We start from the raw sequence: 15,575 nt of genomic DNA on the forward strand, positions 1-15,575 counted from the left end.
ATTTTTAAAAACCCTTTAAAAGCTTATCCATCTTTGTTTCTAATGAATAATGTTTGAAAATGACCAAATAAAATAATGTTTAAAAAAAAGCTTATCCACATTTAAAATCACCCTAGACAATATAAAATACTTAGGAATCTATCTGCTGAGACAAACACAGGAACTATATGAACACAACTACAAAACACTCTCCACACAACTAAAACTAGACTTGAGCAATTGGAGAAACATTAACTGCTCATGGGTAGGACGAGCCAATATAATAAAAATGACCATCCTACCCAAACTTATTTATCTATTTAGTGCCATACCCATTGAACTTCCAAAAAATTTTCTTACTGATCTAGAAAATACCATAACAAAGTTCATTTGGAAGAATAAAGGATCAAGGATATCCAGGGAAATAATGAAAAAAAAATACAAAGGAAGGTGGCCTTGCAGTCCCAGATATCAAACTATATTACAAAGCAGTGGTCATCAAAACAATTTGGTACTGGCTAAGAGACAGAAAGGAGGATCAGTGGAATAGACTTGGGGTAAGTGACCTCAGCAAGACAGTATATGACAAACCCAAAGACCCCAGCTTCTGGGACAAAAGCCCACTATTTGACAAAATTTTCTGGGAAAACTGGAAGACAGTGTAGGAGAGATTAGGTTTGGATCAACACCTCACACCCTACACCAAGATAAACTCAGAATGGGTGAATGACTTGAACATAAAGAAGGAAACTATAAGTAAATTAGGTGAACACAGAATAGTATACATGTCAGACCTTTGGGAAGGGAAAGACTTTAAAACCAAGCAAGACATAGAAAGAGTCACAAAATGTAAAATAAACAATTTTGAATACATCAAATTAAAAAGTTTTTGTACAAACAAAACCAATGAAACCAAAATGAGAAGGGAAGCAACAAACTGAGAAAAAATTTTCATAACAAAAAGCTCTGACAAAGGTCTAATTACTCAAATTTATAAAGAGCTAAATCAATTGTACCAAAAATCAAGCCATTCTCCAATTGATAAATGGACAAGGGACATGAACAGGCAGTTTTCAGCCAAAGAAACCAAAACTATTAATAAGCACATGAAAAAGTGTTTTAAATCTCTAATAATCAGAAAAATGCAAATCAAAACAACTCTGAGGTATCACCTCACACCTAGCAGATTGGCTAACATGACAGCAAAGGAAAGTAATGAATGCTGGAGGGGATGTGGCAAAGTAGGGACATTAATTCATTGCTGGTGGGTCCCCCAATTCTTAATACTCTTCATCCCTGATCTCCTTGTATTGGGTTGCCTTGTCCCTTTGTATTTATTCACATCATATTTAAGTTGTGTATAGTCTTATATGTCCTTGTCTCCCCCACTGGAATGTAATTTCCTCAAAGGTAGAGCTTTTTTGTCCATCATAGTGCCAAGCCCCCCATCTTCTCCTCAACTTGTGCCCTTTTAGTATCTTCAGTACAATATTTGTCAGTTGCTATTTAATTGGCTGAAGTATCTTGCAAAGAAATAGATTGCAATGTAATGGGACATCTTTCTGAAGAATTCAAATTATTTTATACTTTATGACTAACACTCAAAGAAGTATACCTATTTAATGAAATGTGTATAGCTTCTCCCTCTGTTGTGTTTTTGTTTCTGTCTTTTGTGTAATTAATATTTGTACCCTAGAACTACAATTCTCAGAACCCCACTCTCCTCCTCACATTACATGCTGACATAGGGAGAATATAAATTTAGTGTAGCCCTGCCTCTCATGCTCTTCTCTTCCTGTCATGGCTTTGGTGAAGCAAAGATAGTTAGGCAATAGCCTCAAGTCACTGCTTCATGTTTGCAGAACCAGACAAAAGATGAACTCGCTCCCTTCTTGACGATAATTATGATTCTGCCTTTTTATTGTGGTATCGCACAGTAGTAGAGATTGCAACATCTCCTTTCACATGCCCAAGGGCTTAACAAAACCTTGTCCCGTGTTTCCTCATGTGTCTTGTCTTTCCAAGTAGGCTGTTAGCTCCCTTGGTATGGAGATCATGTCTTTTACCTCTCCCCATTCTTCTCATTCTTCCTAGAACTTCCTAGAACTATCTCTTCAATAACTACTTCCTGACTAATGCAAACTTCACTGATTTCATAGGATGATAGATCCAGGGCTAGAAGGAGCTTTGGAAGCTAGGTAGCCCAAGTTCTTTATTTTACAAATAAGGAAACTGAGACCCTGAAAGTTTAAGTGACATACAGGTTATAGATTTAGAGTGGGAAATGATCTCAAAGGTCAACTAGTCTAAACACTTTGGTTTAAAGAAACTCAGGCCCAAAGGGGTTAATTGACATAAGACTCACTGGTCCCACTCTTGTCCAAGATACATATCCTCTCCTCCCACATGGCTGCATCCCTGACCCTCCCCACACCCCTTCTTCCTGAGCAGTGACCAGTCTTTCAGTGGCATAGAAGCTTTCTGGTATCATAAGGTTGGCTTCCTTCCTTTGGTCAATGATCCCCAATAGAGTCCTGTACAATCCCTCTTGCTCAATGTAGAAATTCCTAGTTATAGTCCTCATAACAGTTATGTGTCTCTATCTACAGTATAAGTTCCTTGAGGGCAAGTATACTTCTTTTATTTAATTAGATGATTTAGAATATTTTTCCATGGTTACAAGACTCATATTCTTTCCCTCCTTTCCCTCCCCCCACCCCTTCCCATAGTCAATGCACAATTCCACTGGGTATCACATGTGTCTTTGGTTAGAACCTATTTCCATGTTGTTGATATTTGCTCTAGGATGATCATTTAGAGTCTACATCCCCAACCATATCCCCTCAACCCATATATTCAAGCATTTGTTTTTCATCTGTGTTTCTACTTCCACGGTTTTTCGTTTGAATGTGGATATTTTTTTTTCTCATAAATCCCTCCAAGTTGTTCAGGGTTACTGCATTGCCACTAATGGAGAAGTCCATTACCTTCGATTGTACCACAGTGTATCAGTCTCTGTGTGCAATGTTTTCCTGGTTCTGCTCCTTTCTCTTTGCATCACTTCCTGGAGGTTGCATCACTTCCTGGAATTCCTCCACTTTATTATTCCTTTTAGCACAATAGTATTCCATCACCAACATAAACCACAATTTGTTCAGCCATTCCCCAATTGAAGGGCATCCCCTCATTTTCCAATTTTTGGCCACCACAAGAGCGCAGCTATGATTATTGAACATGTATTTTTCCTTATTGTCTCTTTGGGGTACAGACCCAGCAGTGCTATGGCTGGATCAAAGGGCAGACAGTCTTTTAGCACCCTTTGGGCATAGTTCCAAATTGCCCTCCAGAACAGTTGGATCAATTAACAACTCCATCAGCAATGCATTAATGGCCCAACTTTGCCACATCCCCTCCAGCTTTCCTTTGCTGTCATGTTAGCCAATCTGCTAGGTGTGAGGTGATACCTCAGAGTTGTTTTGGTTTGCATCTCTCTGATTATAAGAGATTTAGAACATTTTGTCATTGCTTATTAATAGTTTTGATTTCTTTATCTGAAAATTGCCTATTCATGTCTCAGGCAAGTGTACTTCTTAAGCACCCCCATGGTGCCTAGTGTTGAGTATATTGAATATTTCCATAGAACCATAACTGGTTGGAAGTCAGTTGGGTTTGTGGAAAGGGCACTGTGCTGAGGATAACAAACTGAGCCACCTAGCTGCCTGTAGCCTCAACTCTTGTCTCTGACACTTTCTAGCTATGTGACCTTGGACAAGTCATTTAACCTCAGTGCCCTCGAGAACTTCAGAAGCTCAGGGTAGATACTAGTCTACACTAATAAAGAGAGTTTATGAGCTCCCTAAAATGATGAAATCATAGGTCCAACCAAAATAGTAATAATAATAATATGAAAGATCCAGACTTGCTCATCTCTAGGTTTCGTTTTACTGTGACATAGTTGGATTCCTAGAGAACTCACTGCTTTTTTCTGATTGACTTCAGATCTGGCAGTGATCTTTAATGGGAGAAAAGAGCAGTACTCATTCATCTACCAGATGGTGGAGCAGGCCTCATTACTGGTAATGTACAACCATTGGTTCTACAATAGAGACTTGTTGATTGAACTCATCCCAGTTATTTACACAGGAAGCATTTAATCAATTTTTAAAAATACCTTTTCTTCCCTCTGCTCTGTTCTATAACTACAGTGTGCCCTCAAACCACATTTTCTAGGATGGTCCTAAATTCAAGAAAGGTGAGAACAAGGAAGGAAAGAAGACATAGTATATGTTCTCTTGTCACTTTGTCAGAGGACTATCATGTTTGTCTTAATAGTTGGTCTGGCATACGTAAAACCCAGTGGAATTGCTTGTTGGCTATGGGAGGGGGATGAGAGGAAGGGATGGAAAGAATATGAATCATGTAACCATAGAAAAATATTCTAAATTAATTAATTAAATAAAAATTTTCAAATAAAAAAATAATTGGTCTGGAAAATATGTCACTATGCTCATAGATACTCATTCTAAGAAAGGCCTTTCCTCTAGCTCATTTCCTCTTTGTTAAAAATATTTTCTCAATCCTTGGAAAATTTTTACTGTAAGACAAGACCAATAGGGAGATTTGTGGATCCAAGTTTTGGTGTCGGGAATCTCAGCCTCCTGGAATTCCCCACTTCCTTTAAAGCTCAGCTCAAGCATGACTTTCTCTATGATGCCTTTCTTGCCTTTTCCCTCCAATTCCTAGTGCCCTCCCTACCCAAAATATATTATATGTAATTGCCTTGAACACATATTGTATTTACTTAATATTATTTCTGTGTATGGGGCAGTTAGATGGCACAGGGTATAGTATCAGGCCTCTTCCTGAGTTCAAATCCAGGATCAAAGGGAGGGCAGAGCCAAAATGTTAGCTTAGTAGCAGCAAAAGCAGAAGTCGCTCTGAGAATCTTCCCAAACTAAACAAATCCATCATCAGATACTTACTAGCTGTGTGACAAGTCATTTTCATTGGGAAAGTCATTTAGACAAGTCATTTAACCCTGTTTGCCTTAGTTTCCTCATCTGCAAAAATGTAAAATGATGTGGAGAAGGAAATAGCAAACCACTCCAGTATCTCTGCCAAGAAAACCTCAGGTTGGGGTCAAGAAGAGTCATATGCAACTGAAACAACTGGACAACATTCATTTATATGATTACATATGTACATGTTGTCTCTCCCTATGGAATGTAAACTCTTTATGGTTGGGGACTGTTTAATTTTTTTGTCTTTGTAAACCCCATGATGAGCACAGTAGCTGGTACATAGAAGGTACTTGGGATTGATCCTATTAGAATTATTAGTCTCATTTCACAGATGAAGAAATTATCACACACACACACATACATACTCACACACACACATACACGCACACATAAGACAACAATCCCAATTCCAGAAGTCCGTCTTTTGGGCTTACCAAGCTGTCTAATCTAGTTGATAGGAGGCAGAAACTAATCTTGCAGTTCATCTCTTTAACAGGAATGGAAAGAAAAAGAGAAAATTTAAAGCAAAAGACTATTTGGAAATTTTGAGTTAAAGAGACTTTCCCAATGAAAGGCATTCAGTAGTAAAATTCTCTATGAAACTCTGGAAGCAAAGAGGGCCATTTTTACCTAATTCAAATTGAGTGCAGGGATATTTCTGGTGACACTTAGAGAGCAAGTGACTCAAAGGAAAATCAAACACCTACATTGGCCTGGAGATGAAATGTCCCTAATCTTCTCATTACAAGCCTAGAAGTCTCTGCATCAGTCTAGCATCTCTAAGTGTCTACCACAGAGAAGGCAGAAACATTAAATCTCAACAGTGGAAAAAGCATTCGAGATCATCTAGTCCAGTCCAATCTTGGCATTTGACATGAACTATTAAACAATTCCGGGAATTTCCCATGTTGATAGAATCACTGCTCCAGACCAAAAATAAATTAGCATAGGATAAACAATTATAGCAATACAGGGATCATCTTCCCTTGGAAAGTTCTTTATCTCTGAGGGGAAGGAAAGTACCAACATCATACATAGTAAGGAGTAGTTGGTGGGTGCCAAAGATGGCATGCAGAGCATTCTCTGTGGGCACATGGCTGCCTACCCCCCTACCCCATCCCCAATCCCTTACTAGAAAGGCAGAGGGACTTGGGCAGAGCTGCCCCCTTCCCTACTTCCACTATGTCTGATGACATTCTTTCCCATCCCGTAGCCCAATGGGAGCGCACAGTGGATGAGGTGGGCAGCTCACAGGCAGCAGAGCTGAAAGGGAGTAGAGCACTGGGACAACTCCCCTACCTCCTCTACACTTACTGAAGATATTCCTCACCTCACCTACCCCTCCACCAGCAGCCCAATGGGAGTACTTCCTCCTTCCCCTATATGGGACAAGGGTGGGGACAGGATGCACCTGACACTCAATGGAAGTGAGGGGCACAGAATGCCATCTCTTGGAGGAGACCGGCACAGTACTTGGTATGGGGGAGTGGAATGGCAGCACTCAGTCTCTAAAAAGTTCACCATCACTGGCCTAGAACCATTCCCTCTTCCCTTTATGAAGGTGAAGCTTCTCTAGTAATCTATTCCCCTATTCAGTGGCTTGCCTTTCCTTTTTCAAACAACTCATTCCCCTTCCCTTCAAGAAAGAGGAAGCTTGCTTTTCAGTCAAATTAGGGAAAATGCCACCACCTGGGACAAAAATGGAAAGGAAGGAAAATACCCTTGCTCCCTCATAGTTTGCTGTTTTAGTCAGCTCATGATTTATTTCCAGAGGCATCTAAATCAAGAATTAATTGCCAGAAAGAATTATAAATTGAGAAGATCATCATTAGTTGGGGGATAGCTAAACAAATGGTGATATATGATCATGATGGAATACTATTGTGCTATAAGAAACAATGAGCAACAGGATGCTTTCAGAAAAACCTGGAAGACTTGCATGAACTGATACAAAGTAAAGAAAGCAGAGCCAGGACATTGTTGTACACAATAACAACTATCACAATGATCAAAAACTGAGAAAGATTGAGCTTCTCTGGTCAATACAATGATCCACAACAATTTCAAAGTTTCTAAGATTTAAAAAATGTTCTCCACCTCCAGGAAGAGGACTGATGAACTCTGAGTACAGATTGAAGCAGACTTTTCATTTTCTTTATTTTTCATGTTTGTACGTGTGTGTTTTCTTTTGTAATGTGGCTAACATGGAAACATGTCTCATATGAACCACATATATGATTAATATTATATTGCTTGCCTTCTCAAGGAGTGGGGAAGGAGTAGAGGGGGAGGGGTAGTGGGAGGGAAGGAGGGAAGGAGGTAATATGGAACACAAAATCCTAAAAAATGAATGTTTAAAATTTTGAAAAATGCAATTGGGAGGTATTTAATTAAATAAAAATAAAATTAAGTTTTAAATAATTGAGAATTTATACAGGCCAATATCTGTTTTTCCCCTTTGTCCAACTCTTAAAGGCTTTAAGCCTCCAGATGAATTTTGATTGATGATGGTCTTGTGACTCAAAATAGAGAGAGCTTTCTGTCTCTCCCATCTCATGTTAGTTCTTATTGTAATTAAAAGCTTAGAGACAAATGTTGCATTTTTTAAAATGGAAAAATGGGTCTTTTTGGAAAGAAAAACAACTCAATTTGGTAAGCAAGATAAGGAAGCCCATTTTTACAGGATTTGGGGACTGGAAGAGAACTTGAGGATCACATAATGCAACCTATGCTTAAACTATAATTATCTATACCACACACCCAGTTGGTGTCTCTTCAGGTTTTGTTTAAATACCTTCAAGGTAAGAGAGTCCACAACCACCTGAGGCACATCGTTTTTTCTTAGGACAATTTTGTTAAGTTTTTCTAACTGTACTTCCTTGCTGCTGCCACCCATTTGCTCTCTGAGACCACAGAGAAAAGTTTAATCCCTTTTCTTCTAAGGGTCCTCAAAATACTTGAAGATAGATAGCTATCACAGTCATCTTCTCTTCAGTCTGAACATCCCTATTTTCTACATCTGGCCTGCCTCATATATTACAGGGCTCTCAAGGCTCTTCTTCATGTTCACTATCTTCTTCTTCTCCCCCCCCCTCTCTAAATATACATATGTATATATGTGTGTATGTATGTAATATATGCATTTCTTTTTCCTTTCCAAATCTAGAATTGGATGCAGTCTTTTGGATAATGTCTAATGAGGGTGGCAGAACAGAGGCCTCATCCCCTTTTCCTAGAAATCCTGCCACTCAAGATTGCAACTGCTGTTTCTGTTTTAACAGTTGCCAAATCCTAATATGATCAGAAATTCCTTCCCTGCTACCCTATGACTTAACTTCCCCTTTTCAATTCCTTTCTACTTGCCTCCCTTCCTACCCACTCCCAATTCTGGCCAAATAGCTTCCTTTTTATAATTTGTTTGGGGAAGATGTATGCATCATTGTATCTGATGGTTTTCAGTTAGATATCAATCATATTCCTCCAGGCAAGAAACCTTGAAGACCTCTTTGATTCTTCCCTTCCTTCAAACACTGGATTCATAAGATTTTATAAGAATTTTAATTTAGGTTTTATGCTAAATGTGAGAATACTAAAGTAATATTGTAGTCACTGATTTAAAAATATTACAGTTTAAGTCAAAATGACTTTTAGCAGCTTTATTTACAAAGAAGTAGAGTGAAAGTAGAAAAATGTAGATAGAGACAGAAAGTTCTGCCTAGCTACAAATACCCTAAGTTTAAGCCTAATGTCCCCAGATCGCAAATGTGAATCCAAAAACGAATCTCACCAGAATCCAAAGTCCTAATTAGGAATCTGAAATCCAGAGAATCAGGAGACACTGAAGAATTTGCTGAGAACCTTCAATGCACACAAGGCTAAGACCAATAAGAATCTCACCAGAACTCACACTGAAGTGAGTGTCTCACCAAAGCACCAACAAGCAGAGAGGGTCTCCTCACCAAAAGAACTAAGGAAGGAATCACTCCACTCACCACCACAAGCCAAAGCAGGATCCAGAGAAAGAGTCTCCTCCTTCAGGCCAGCTCATCAACACAGAAAGACTCACTGGATCTTCAAGCTGGCCTTTTTAAAGCAGCTTTCTCAGCATCATTTACCATCATTCCCCACTTTACGGAAACCAATCACAGTCTTTCAATTTGCCTAGCACAGACTGGGGGGGGGGCGCAGTGACTTTTGGAGGTACTCTAGTAAGTGACTTGTGAACTCTCTTACTTAGTATCAAGTAGGGGTACTTTAAGTTCTTGATCTGATTAGCTAAAAATAGGCAAGGGGAGAGTTAATCCTATCTTCACAACTTCTATCACCAGCTATTGTCATTCTCCATTAAAAATACCTTTTGAATTAACTTCTTATTTCTATTATTCTTTGCTTTGATTCCACTGTCAACCAAGCAGCTCCTTATTACTCCACACGATGATTATTGAAACATACTCTTAGCTAGTCCTCTTACCCACATTCTACTTTACCAACACAACCAAGTGTCTGTCCATCCCTGTGAAATCACTTTAACTCATGTGATGTAACTCCACCAAACTATTCTTCCTGAGATATTGCTTTTGCCATGGTGCTTCTCTTCCCATTTTTGTATTTCCCCTCTTTTTTGTAGCATGACCAAATTCAGCAGCCTGATTTTTACTTCATACATCCTTCCTTATTCCTCACTATATACCTTCTTCTCCAGATAGTACAAGTTCCTTAGAGCCTCTTGAGATTCTTTTCTAATCAAACACTTCTATGCAGTAGGTATCATTAAAGAAAATGAAGGAATTCGCTGAAGTATTGTTCAATAAGAAAATGATAATAAAATTTCCTATATTTTAGAATCTCTACTCTAACAGGACAGCTCAGAGTTCTTTGGCAGAACCATTTCATGATTTCTCATTCAAATTATCCCACTCTTTACTTAGTGGACTGGACTGGGAAACTGAAGCACCACTTAACATGAGTTCATAGTTACTGCCTGGTAAATACCAGAACTAGAAACAGAGCAGTTGGCAATAAGTGCAGGAACTGACCCACAGACACAGAACCATCTCTGCACTATGCTAGAGTTGCCTAGAGCAATCATTTGGATTAAGTATTTGTACCCAAATTGATGAAGATCTCATTTAAAAAGAAACAAAAAAAAGGGAGATGTTGTATACATGATCAGTAAGGAGAGGAGAATAAGCCAAAAAATTGAAGATTTGGTGCCAGAGATAGTCATTAGTCCTTTAGAAAGCAGGAAGGCTATCACTAGCTGAGACAGAATAAAGAGCTGGTCAAGAAGAATCCCCAAGTTATAAATTGTCAAGCACTTAGTGGTCATCAATAAAATGACAGAAATGGTGAAAGGGTGGATGGTTTTTATTGATTACTGCAAAGAAAAAGCAGCCCAAATGGGTCCCTCTAGAGACCAAGGGAAAATTCCTCAAGCATGCCTATAAACTAGCTGATAAGCCCAAATAGTTAAGAAGCCAAAGCCCTTAAGCACTGGGTATTTTATGTGTTTGCATGTCCATTTGCATTCTCCTCTGTCTGCTCCAGTTATTTAGATTAATTTCCTATTTGCATGACTGTAATACTTTTTCTCATATTGCACATGGAATCAACTTGGCCTCTCAGAAGACCACACACCATTAGAAACTGTTGACTTGTCTCTTCCAAAGGAAACGCAGGATAAAAGGCATCACCCAAACTGCACCTTAGATAGCTTCCTAGATTTATTGCTTTCAGTTAATGAAAAACGTCCTCTCTGGATGGTGGCCACTTCATGAGGCTTTTGGCTGTTGATCTCTGATTCCAAGAGTCTTCCTTTAAAAATTCATGAAAACTAGGTTATTGTCTGATCAGTTTTGCATGTCTTTAAAATCATCTTGAGAGAAAGGATCTACTTTTGTAGATTCAATGATGTTACAATAGAGAGTATTACAAGTAGGAAGTGAAACTATTCTACATATTCCTAATAATTCTTGGAATGGTGCAGTGAGAACATTGAACTTGGAGTCCCAAGGGACCAGATTGGTATTCTGACAGAAGGCTCACCTATTTGAATGTGTCCACAGGAAGAGTTTCTCTCTCTTTGTCTCTGTCTCTCTGTCTCTGTCTCTCTCTCTGTTTCTCTCTCTGTCTCTCTCTCTCTCTCTCTGTCTACGTGTATATGTGTGTGTGTCACACATACACACACATATACATGCACACATGCAAAAACATGTATATAATAGTAGAAATAGTAGAAGTTATCAAGATATGCTTATCCTGCTCTTTCTTCCTGGAATTTGGATTTCTACTGTATCATGTATGGTGCTTTTACTGAAAAACTAATGAGCCCTTCCTAGGTGCTTTTACTTCCACTCATGTGCAATGGAGGCTCACTTTGAGAGCTGCCAGAGGGCCATGTCCCCAGGTAAGTTGTTTCCTTTCAGCACAGGGGAGATGACAGAATTATTCTTTTATTCCTACCCATTGATGAGATGCCTTAGGCAGTGGGAATGAGGACAGGGTCTTATTAGCCTTGAGAATATCTCTGGCCCATACACTGTGACAGCAAAGCTTGGAGAATCTGTAGAATTGCCTAAGGGAGCTCAAGCACTGAGGGACAATTCACCTTCACCCTGGGTCTATGATAGTTGCTTTGCCTGGTTGTATCCAGTATATTTTCATTAAACTGTAAGGAGTCTGACATCTAAGAAAGTTGTTGAATGCTGCCAACCCACAGGATCTGAGAGCTGAAGCAAAGGATTTACTATACTCCCAGTTTCAGATCTGTGCCCCAGACAGCACTCCCAAAGCAACACACTGCTCATCATTGTACTGTGTAATGCTGGAGGTTGGTAAGGGTGGAAGGGAGGAGAAGAAGGGGAGGTAGCTGGGGAAAGGTGATAGTTTAATGTCTTTGTATAGAGGAAATCACTAAGAGGAAGACAACAGAATTCTAACCACCGTTATTCTTTGTATGTAATTTACACAGGCTGAGGAAGTCTCTCACTAGTAGTATGGAGAGCTCAGCTCCATTTAAACATGCATCAACAAAAGAATGAACAACTTTATAAAGAAACCTGGAGAAATCACAGTAGTCTACAATACTAGGGATAGTTTGGGGTTCCCTCTGAGTTCCTCCTTTTTTTTTTAATTTAGAAAAGGTGAGTCATTCTACCATCTCACACTCTCTCCCTTTGACTTGGCACAGGGAAAGTACACCAGTCCTCTGAGATGGGCATTTAAACTCTGCCCCAAATTTCTTAGGTCTCTAGGGTACTTTAAAATAAAACTATTCTCCCAAGGGAATAAGTACAATGGCCCTTTGAATCACAGGGAGACAGAGTCAACACCCACCTCCCAAGTTAAGTATATTTCTCTTCCCTATGAAGCTGTTCTTTCTCAGGATACATGATTTGAACGACAGTAACATTGAATCTACGGGATTACAAGCCCAGGTTTTTAACAGGGCTCCCTTATAGTCCACACTCAGGCTGGAGAAACCTTCAGAAAGAGAACTATTATATTCATTACACTGGAAAAGCCAAGTCAATATGAAAATCTATTGACAAATTCTTGCTGTATCTTTAAAGTTGGACTCGACACCTTCATAGAGGGCAGAGGTCACTATTGGGGTAAAATAAAGGCAAAATTGAGTCTTTTTCTGGCGTCAAATAAAAGCCTCCTGAAGTGAGATGCTCTGATCAAATAATACAGGATACTTGTTGAAGAAAAGTTATAGCTGCAACTTCCTTGTCCCTTCTTGATTAACTCCCCTGAGGTAAACTGACAAAAGGTAGGGTTTCCTATACCAGATCCATAGTCTGGCCCCACCACTCCAACCCCCTAGGAAATGGTACAGAAAAGGATAAACTGTTATAATCATTTGAATCAATTGGATAGCCAAAATCTTTCACTCCCTGTGCATTAGTTTGTCAATGATGATTCTGCTATTTAAGAAGTGCTGCCTGATGATTGGTTCCTTCAGCCTGGGGAATATCTGCTGAGTATCTAGGTATAAACCTAATAGTAGTTGGTTGTGGCACAGCCCCCATTAACTATGATGCCTCTTTGAATTCATCATGGATTGTGAACATCCTTCAAGGCTCTTTTCTGGATCCTCTTCTCTTCTTTAGCTATGTTATTGCTCAGTCATTCAGTTATGCCCAACTCTTTGTGACCCCATATTGTCCCTGAGGTTTTCTTGGCAAAAATACTAGAATGACTTTCCATTTCCTTCTCCAATGAATTCAGGGAAATGCAGGTTAAATGACCTATCCAGGATCACACAGCTAGTGAGTGCCAGAGGGCTGATTTGAACTCAGGCCTTCCTGACTCCCAACCTAGTGGTCTATCTACCGAGCCACTTAGCTTGTTTGTCTAGCTATAGTCTCTCCTTTAATGAGAAACCAACCCATTGGCTCCCATGGGTAATGATAATTTCTATGCACTTAACACTCAAATCTATAGACAGAGACTAACTTTCTCTCCTGAACTCATATAACCAACTGGCTACTAGTCCACGCTACCTGGCTATCCCATTAGTATCTCAAATTCAACATATCCAAACCAGAAGTCAAGATATTTCCCTTTTAAATCCATCCTTCCTCCAATCCTCCCTCCCCAATTTCTGTTGATGCCACTATAATTTTTCCAGTTGTCCAGGTTAGCAACTTTGCAATTGGGGCTTTTTTTCTACCCTTCCTTCTCTCATAATCTCATATCCAATCATTTCCTAAATTACCTCCACAAAACCTCTTACATTTGCTTTTTCAGCTCAAGCAGCCTCTTCTCAGTCCACAAGTCCTCCTAACTTCTCACCAGAACTCCTTCAATAGCCTCTTACTTGTTCTGCATACTTCTAGTCTCTTCTCTTTGCAGTCTTTCCTCCACACAGCTGCCAAAATGATATTTCTAAAACCCAAGTCTGACTGTTACCCCCACTTAAAAATCGTCTATGCCTCCTGGGTAAAATATAAATCCCTTAGCCTAACATTCAAAGTGTCTACTTTTCCAGGCTTCACTCTATATTCTTGTCCAACTGGCCTGCTAAACTACTCCTCATACATGATATCCCCCCCCCCCCAAGCCTTTCCATAGGTGGACCTCCTATTTGGTACATACTCCATCCTCATTTGCCCTTGGAGAATACTTCAGTTCCTTCAAAGAATCTCACCAAAGCTATTCCTTATGCCCCCAGTTATTGGCATTCTTTATCTTCTTTCTATCACTTTTTATATTATTTTGTATCTCTTTATCCTTGTGGTGCTTTACCCCAGTAAGATAGAGATGTATTTCCTAAGTAGATAGCATAGTGCTTGGCACACAGTAGGTGCTTAATAAATATAGTACTGGAATGATCACATGGATCTCATAAACCAGGGATTTTTAGTGCCCAGTGTAATTTCCCCCATTCCAAATTATCCTGTCCCCAATTTACAACTGCCTCTTTCTCAAATTGGGTCAGATATATCCTTGTTTGGTGCTCTTTGGGCCACCTCCAAATGGGTATCCCTACTCCTCCATATGTGAAATAGTTTGACCCTCCTTGAACTGAGATACCTTTCCTGTCTCTTCCTGTTGAGGCACAATTCAGAGCCCTCCTTCACTAGCAAGTCTTTCCAGGAGACTTCAATACTTCTCCAGAGTATGCAAGTGAAGCTCAGAGTCCCTGGCCCTCTTTCATCTCTTCTTCATTCCCTCTTTCTCCTAGTTACTCAATCAGCCTGCCTTCCCTGGAATGTATTTTTACCTGTTTGTGCAATGGCTGCGGTACAGAGGGCTATTTTTTTGTTTTTGTCTTTTCACTGGATCTAAGATTTCATCATCATTCATATGTTCTCAGTGTGGAATTTCTTCTTCAGTACAGTACAGATCAGCAAGTATTAGCTGCTAAGGGCTTTGACAGCTTAAGCTACCTGTCCTTAGCCATACAGCCAGGATGTGTTCAAGGCAAGGACTCAAACACCAGTCTTCCTTCCTCCAAGATGGACCACACTAGGCTGCCTCTCAGTAGATTTAGATTTCTATTAATAGATGTGGAGGCAGAGAGGAGAGGTAGACAATGTGTCCTAAAGGGATATACCTTTGTGGGGAGGGGGCATTCTTAAGCTAATCAATTCACATTTAGGCATCCAGAGCCCAAAGTGGGTAGGATCTGGTCTGCTCTCAAATTTTATTCATGAGACAACTCACTAAGCCCCATAACAAATTCCTATGTAGGAATGATTTCTGTCCATGGTTTGGAAAATGTCCAAATCTTTTCTGAATTAGATAGCAAGATCTCTGGAAAGGGGAAGAGCTATGCCTGCTTTCAGCTTTGAATTTTAACCCCTTGCAAAGAACAAACAACAAAAACTACAATAACTTAAATAGTCCACATCAAAGTTTCCTAGTAGTACAAAGCAGATGGCCACAGAGAATCTAACCTTTAAGGAAATGTAAAGCAAGGAAGCAAAATAGGTTGTTGGGTCCTAGAGGAGGTTGGCTGGAGGGTAAAGGGCATCTCCTGCATTGTGGTATATAGCCTATAGTGCTTTAACATTGTCTAAGTGTGTGCCTTCAGTACTTTTTTATAAGGGAAGCCAGACTACTTAA

The 15,575-nt window shown here is 39.6% G+C and overlaps 1 protein-coding gene across 1 annotated transcript in view; it reads right to left on the bottom strand.

Annotated features, from left to right (window-relative positions):
• Nucleotides 1-15,575, bottom strand: part of MCF2L2 (MCF.2 cell line derived transforming sequence-like 2) — a 306,817-nt gene that overhangs the window by 108,240 nt on the left and 183,002 nt on the right. The window lies entirely within an intron of this gene.

This window comes from Monodelphis domestica, chromosome 8, assembly GCF_027887165.1.
Source record: "Monodelphis domestica isolate mMonDom1 chromosome 8, mMonDom1.pri, whole genome shotgun sequence".
NCBI classification, from domain to species: Eukaryota; Metazoa; Chordata; class Mammalia; order Didelphimorphia; family Didelphidae; genus Monodelphis; species Monodelphis domestica.